This window comes from Coturnix japonica, chromosome 20, assembly GCF_054131305.1.
Source record: "Coturnix japonica strain WE chromosome 20, WE-NBRP24, whole genome shotgun sequence".
Lineage (NCBI taxonomy): Eukaryota > Metazoa > Chordata > Aves > Galliformes > Phasianidae > Coturnix > Coturnix japonica.
Window position 1 is genome coordinate 9,012,535 of NC_140682.1, and position 7,557 is coordinate 9,020,091.

Here is a 7,557-nt window from a genome sequence, read left to right on the forward strand (position 1 = left end):
GTGAATTCTTCTCTAATATAATATTACAATTTCCAACTGGTTTAAAAAACGAATTTCAAATTTATACAAATGAAACCTGACTTAGAGAACTGACAAGAGCTGTTAATCTATTCTCAGATTAATTCTAGAGTGGTGAGACAGACTGTTAGGCGTGCTGTTTCTCTACAAAGATGACACTTACCCGTTCCAACTGTTTCATGGAATTCCTAGTACTTGAGAATTTCCTCGTAGTCACTGACAGACATCCTGAATGTGCAAGAACTGAAGATCCTCCAAGCACGTGCAATGAGGAAGTGCCAGCAGTGTTCACATCCTACTTAGGACATATTCTTAGAGGCAGAAGGGACACTCGTGGCAGATCCAGCAATGCTCATCTTCTCACCAACGTGCATCCCCCTCTCACCCAGCAACAACAAAACACAGTGCATGAAGCTGGCTTCACATAGGTTAACAATATGGAACATCCCTCAGGGCTTTGTGCCACAGAGCAGTAGCAGGGCTGGACTACAGCTTGAGGAAGCAGTGGAAGCCTTTCCCTGTATGGTTACAGTGTCCCTGCACGCACCCCACAGCCAGAGCGTTGCAAGCTGAGCTGTCTTGCTGTTTCTTGTACTCATCCCAATCTCTGCGAATGAAAACTCAGAATTCAGTCAAGGCGTTGATTGAGCACAAGCGTGCCTTTATTCAATAGGAAAAAGGAGGGGGTGTGAGGTCTGGAGGAAAGATGGGACTCATTCTCTGTTGTCTGACGAGAGTGTCTCAGAAGTCGTGCTGTTGCCCGGAGCCTGGGACTCTTGGCCTGATTCTACCTCCCCCTCCAAGATGTTTGGCTTCTCCTCTGTAATGCTGACCTGAGCCTGCATGGTTGTGCTGCTGTCGGGGCACTCGTGCTGTGCTTGGGCTGGGCTGTCCTCGAAAGGCACTCGGTTCAGGCTGGTGCCTGAGGAGTCTGGCAGGCTCAGGTCAGCAGCTTCAACAGGTATGGGATGAACGAGAGCTTCAACGATGATGGCATTCTTCTCTTTATAACTGATGTTATACGGAAGGCTTTCATCTGAACTGCAGCATCCTGTGCTTAGTAACAGTTCTTCATTGATGGAATCACAGGATGCTGCATCGTAACATGCCTGGCGTCTTGGAGATATACAAGGGCTCGGGTCACCTAGGAAGGAGTAGACGCACAGCAGTTAGTGTCAAAGTTTCACAAGATGAATCTTGAAACAGGTTCTTGACATTTGGCTATGCAGTGATGGTGGGCAGAAGCAAATAGGCTTCTAGCAACAGTGTCACTGTCTTGAAAGTGATCCTCGTGCAGGTCCAGCTCTTGTGTTGACAAGAGACTCATTTGGGAAAGACAGGGGTCAACTGAAGATGTCAGGCACAGGCTTGAATGCCAGAAGGATGTACAAGCCCACTGAAAGCATGAATTCTACCTGTGTTGCTGACAAGCAGTGATTTGAAAGCTGGATTTGCATGCTTACCTGCCAGGACCAAGACTTCAGCTTCAGAGGGCTCCCTGGCACTGCTCTGCAGTTGGCGTTTGGCCACAGGGGATGGTTTGCCCAGGCAGAAGCAGGAACGCCAACTGCAAGCTGCTGACTCTGCCCTCTTACTGGGAGAACTCATTCTGCAGAGAAAACAGAGCATGCTGTCAGTCGTGGTGCAGGGTGAGGGAAGAGCTGCACCGAACCCTTGCCAATAGTTGCCTGTTCCGGGCAATGCCTGGTTTCTGCTGAAACACAGCTTAGAAAAGCGCTCTGTTTCAAACAGCAGAGGATGCTTCCATTCCTACAGCTCAGCCCTCAAGTCCTGTTGGCTAAATACCTCTCAACGATGTCAAGCAGGGACATGGATCCCGAGAATGTTGGAGGCTCAGGCTGCTTCGCTCTCCTGGGGCAGGCCTTCAACAGGGAACGAAGGCAGGAGATGAACTTGCCCCGTTTCTTTGGCTCTGCGTAACAAAACAAAAAAACAAGTTCATTTCAGCCCTGGCTCGGTTGGACGAGGCTGAGTGCAACACATTCAACAGAACACGTAACAACAGAAAGCATGTTCCCAACAAAGACACGCAAGAACGGATTTTCCCCATCCCTGGAGGTGCCCAAGGAGCTTAATGCAGTTCTCTTTCTAAGCTTGCTCAACTCGGGCATTAATGAACCCCCTGAAAGCCACGTTCAGACCCCATTTTACTAACCCGCATTGTCAAATGTAAAATACGCACCTGGCTTTGGCAACGAATGTAGGATGGACTCGGGCAGTTTTCCCCTGATGAGTTCCACGCACTCACCAGGGAAAAAACCAACCTGTAATAAGAACAAAAAGACAGGTGGGCATTAGCCCAAGCCCAGAGCCAAAGGGAAGGTCGTCTGACACCGACACAGGGCAACTGTTTGCATCCAGAAGCCATCCTGTGCAGGCAGAGCAGCTCCAACCGGAGATTCTAGACACTACTGAAGCTGTGCTCTCTAGTCAAAAATGTGTGCCTACCTCAAAGCCACGCTTGCCTCTCCAAAAGGGGCTCATCTCCTTTGGTGGCATATCAACAATGCACACGATGTCTCCAACCTGCAAAAGATTGAAACATCAATCCCAGCTTCAGCACAGCTAAAACAAAAGCCTTCTTCTACGACACAAAATATGAGAGTATTCCCGAGGCGTTCACACTCTATACTAATTCTGTGCACAACAACAAGGAACGCCTGGAACTGCTTACCTCCAGAGAGAGCTCATCCGGCCCCTGGGCGACGTGGCTCCTAATAACATGGGCTGCCGCAATTGCTGGTACGTTTAAAGATGACATAGCACGCACCAGCTGCGGCTCCCGCATGTTATCAGCCTGCAAAACAGAGCACAGGCCGTGGTCAGGAGATGAGGACAAATCAGGAGGATTTCAAGGTGAGGAGCACATCTGCAAAGAAAGCTGCAGCAAATGCGCTCCGTCCTTATCAGGAGCACTTCAGAAGGAGCTGCACGTCTCATCACAGTTATTTCCCTTTCTGGCGTGCATTGCCAGGCCATGCAAAGATGCATCTCTCTCTACCCAGACTAATCAGCAATGGCACTGGCACAAACAGGTGGCCAGGCACTTTTTGGCCCATTCTTTCCTGCAGGAGAGTACACCTGCAGCTCCTTCTAATGGCTCAACACAGGGAAAAAAGACCGGCCAGAGCTTCATACTGTACCTCCGTCGCTGCCAACTCAGGCTCACGGCTGATCCCACTGCACGCAGCACCCATCACAGCAAGTGTGAACAGCTGGAACAGAGCAGAAACACACTTCTGTTTTCTCTATTCACACAGCACAGTATGGACAGACTTCTTCAGAGCTACCCGCGCATACCCTGCGGCAAAACCATGCGGGGGGACAAAACATGGCACGTACCTGGCAGTGAGATCACCTCAAGCTATCTGCAGCAGTTCCTTGTCGCTTTGCTCGGATGAAATGAGAGCAAAAGCTGCACCGAGGCAGTGGGCGGAGGGTGAGGAGAGGAGAGAGAAAGAGCAGGTCAGTGAGCAGGGCTATAACAGTCATGGAATAACACACACAGCACAACTGTCCCACCCACTTGCTGCAAGACATGCTGAGTCTCAGGCTACGTGATGCCTGTCCGCCCAGCAACTTTACAAATCTTCCACTACTGAGCAAAGACAATGGAAGAAGCACGGGACAGGTGCCAACTTTACGGATACCCCCTTTGGAACGTGTGTACCGGGGAAAATTACGTCTGATGGTCAAGAGTAAGCAATACGGTGCTGTGAGCTCAAGCAGCCAGCAGTTCTCAACACCTCACTGCCCACCCATCCATCCCACGTCAGCTCAGCTTACCTACAAGCTGCTGCACACGACGGTGAGAAGAAAAAGCACTAAAGATACTAACTAAAGCCACTAACTAAAGGCACTAACTAACTAACTAACGGCACTAACTAACTAAAGGCACTAACTAACTAACGGAACTAACTAACTAACGGCACTAACTAACAACAGTAACTAACTAACAACAGTAACTAACTAACAACACTAACTAACTAACAAAACTAACTAACTAACAAAACTAACTAACTAACGGCACAAAAGGCACAAGAACAACAAGACAACCAACCACTCCGACCACTAGCTCACCCACAAAGGAACACAGAACGCACCGCTCCTCCCCTCATTCCAGCCGCTTATGACATCACCAACGGCCAACAGCCTGGTCCACCATGACCCCCCACAAGGCGGGGAGCCAAGACCACGTGGTCACATCTGATTCCAACACGGCACCACAACATTCCAGGACTCAGTGTGGGCTTGGAATTCTATCCTGGTGTGGCAGCGCAATGGGAGGTGTTAGGGCACAGCTGAAGAGCTGACAGACAACGGACGTTTCCAAAGGAGGGTGCCAGATTAACTCTCAGCATTCTCTTGCGGGGCTCTTAGGAATGCTTCAAACCCATTTTCACTGCCTAGCTCATTTCTAGAAAGTCCAGTTGAGAAATTCTCACTTTGTCTGGGGAACGCCTCTATGCATCATGAATGAAAAATAAAATAAAATGGGCACGCGACCCTATGAAAATTACCTCTCTGCTCTTGTTGTCAGCCAGACACCTCAGATGAGCATGACGTGTCCCTGCTCCTGAATGAAGATTCACCCAAGTCTGTGTTCCTCTCTGCTCCATCTCTGGCTCTAAAAGAAACACAGACAGAGATGATTACAAGATCCTTTGTGCAGACGAAAGACAAGGGTGCACACGAATTCGGTTTAGCAAGAAATACTACAGTCCCAATGGACTGCTGTGGTACTATTTGAATCCTCATTTGGGGCTGGAGCTCAACAGGTCACACATCAGAAATAACACAAAGTGCATCTGGAAGACGTGTCTCAAAGCCCAGAAAATCCAACACGGGAGGGGGCTGGACAGTGGACCACAAGTGTCCATTTCCATTGCAGCTCCCTGTAGAGAACAGCACCAATCAGCAGGCATGAATCAATTCATTCACAAGCTGCACAATGACTCTGTTCTTTACGTGATAAAGAAACACACAGAGATTCCTGACTAAAAAGTTGGGAGTTAATAACGACCAAAGAGGTTCCTGTTCCTACACCTCATCCTCTCACCCCAACTCCTGGGTGATGCCCACAGGCTTCAAGTCAGCTCTCAAATCCATTGAACTCCAGTCACAGAACTCCATCAAGAAGGATGTCACACATGTGACACTTACATACATTTTGCATCAGAAACAGTGATGCCAGCAGGAGCAGAGAGGTGACTGTCCCTCTGTACTCAGCACTGGTGAGGCCACAACTCTAATTCTGTGTCCAGTTTGTGCCCCTCACTGCAAAAAAGACACTGAGGCATTGGAACGTGTTCAAAGAAGGGCAACAAAGCTGGTGAGGGGTCTGGAGCACAATGGGGCCATATGAGGAGAGGCTGCAGGAGATGGGAATGTCCAGCCTGGAGAAGAGGTGGCTCAGGGGAGACCTCATTGCTCTCTATAACTTCCTGAAGGGAGGTTGCAGTGAGCTGGTAGTTGGCCTCTTCTCTCGTGTCATTACTGATAGAACTAGAGGGAATGTTTTCAAGCTGCGGCAGGAGAGGTTCAGGCTGGACATTAGGAAATATTACTTCTCAGAAAGGGTGGCCAGGCACTGGAATGGACTGCCCAGGGAGGTGGTGGAGTCACCCACCCTGGGGGTGTTCAAGGAACGTCTGCAGAAATCCCTGCTGAAATCCTGACCTCTGCCACAGGTGGCTGAGTGACACAAAAGCTGTGTCCTTGGTTCCCGGCCTTACCTTCACATGCTGTTCATCTTGCTCTGCAGCTCCTGTTCTGAATAATCTTCTTATATTCCCATGTGATGTACCCTGAAATACATCATTTAGTGAGTCTGAACAAAACCTAAGACATTAATTGGAACTGTGAAGAAATGTTTTTTGCACTTTACTTGGAGGATGTTACATGCTATACCTTCTTTTCTCAATTGTAACACATGATTTTTTATAAAAAGAAACATAGCAAGTCAGCTCTTCAGTGTGCATATTGATGAAACTTGGTGAAATACAACTTTAGAAAAAGGTAATTTGAAAATTTAAATATTCTTATCAGAATCTCTGCTATTAGTTACCGTTCCAATGTTCTGATTTGATGATGATTCTCTCAGAGCTGTTTTGTCACTCCCCACCTCAAATGCACTTCAAGTGCTTTAGGAGCATCACTGGAATTTTGAATAAACTCGATATATTTTAGCAAAGCTGCTACAGATGCATGACTGAAGTACTTTGGAAAAATATAATCTTGATTGAATGCTGAACAGTGTTATTTAATTATATTCCAGGTAATTAAATTAATTAAACCAAGGGAATCACCTCCCAGTCAATCAGCTCCCACCAGGGAAATCGCTTCCCTGCCAAGCAGATGCAACCAACACAAGCTGCTACATCACTCTAGGGCCCCACTGAGTCTTCCCAAGGGGTCTCCAAAGGCTTCCCTGTTGACTTCTGGGAACCTGGGAACACTCACATGGAAGCCAGTGCCCCCTAATGTGCCCCAGAGGTTTCTCAGGGCCCTGCAATTAGCTCTACAGACATCCAGACATGCCCCAGAGCAAGTATGTGTGCTGTAGGGAGCCCAAGAGACATTCCAGAGTATGCTAGTACTCCTCAGTGCGCTCAAGGGTTCTTCACCTGTCTCTAAATATGCCCTATTGGACTTCGTTTTCTCTTCTGGAGCCTTCCTTACTTCTCAGCTTTGCTTTCTGATGCCTTTTATCTCGCTCCACAGCTACTGCTCAGAATATTCTTTCTTGCATTCCCACATTCCAACAGAATCACAGAATTGTAGGGGTTGGAAGGGACCTCTAGAGATCATTGAGTCCAACCCCCCTGCCAAAGCAGGTTCCCTACACCACGTCGCACAGGTAGGTGTCCAGGCGTGTCTTGAATATCTCCAGAGAAGGAGACTCCACCACCTCCCTGGGCAGCCTGTTCCAGTGCTCCGTCACCCTCACTGTAAAGAGGTTCTTGCACACATTCGTGCGGAACTTCCTATGCAGAAGTTTCACCCCATTACCCCTAGTCTTGTCCCCACGCACTACTGAAAAGAGACCAGCCGTGCCACTATGGCCCCCACACCTCAGGTATTTATAAACCTGGATCAAATCCCCTCTCAGCACCGCCAACGACAACCCTCTGCACTCTGCCAGTCAGACAGTTCTTGACCCAATTCACTGTACACTCATCTATTCCATGCTTCCTCAGCTTTGTTATAAGGATGTCATGGGGGACAATATCAAAAGCCTTTCTGAAATCAAGGTAGACTACATCTGCCACTCTCCCCCAATCCACCCAGCCAGTGACATCTTCATAAAAGGCCACCAGGTTGGTCAAGCACGACCTCCCCTTGGTGAACCCATGCTGAGTACTCCTGATAACCTGCTTTACTCCCAGTTCTCTGGAGACGGCATCCAGCACAAGCTGTTCCATCACATTCCCTGGGACAGAGGTGAGGCTGACTGGCCTATAGTTACCTGGGTCCTCCTTCTTGCCATTTTTTAAAGACCGGAGTGACACTGGTCAT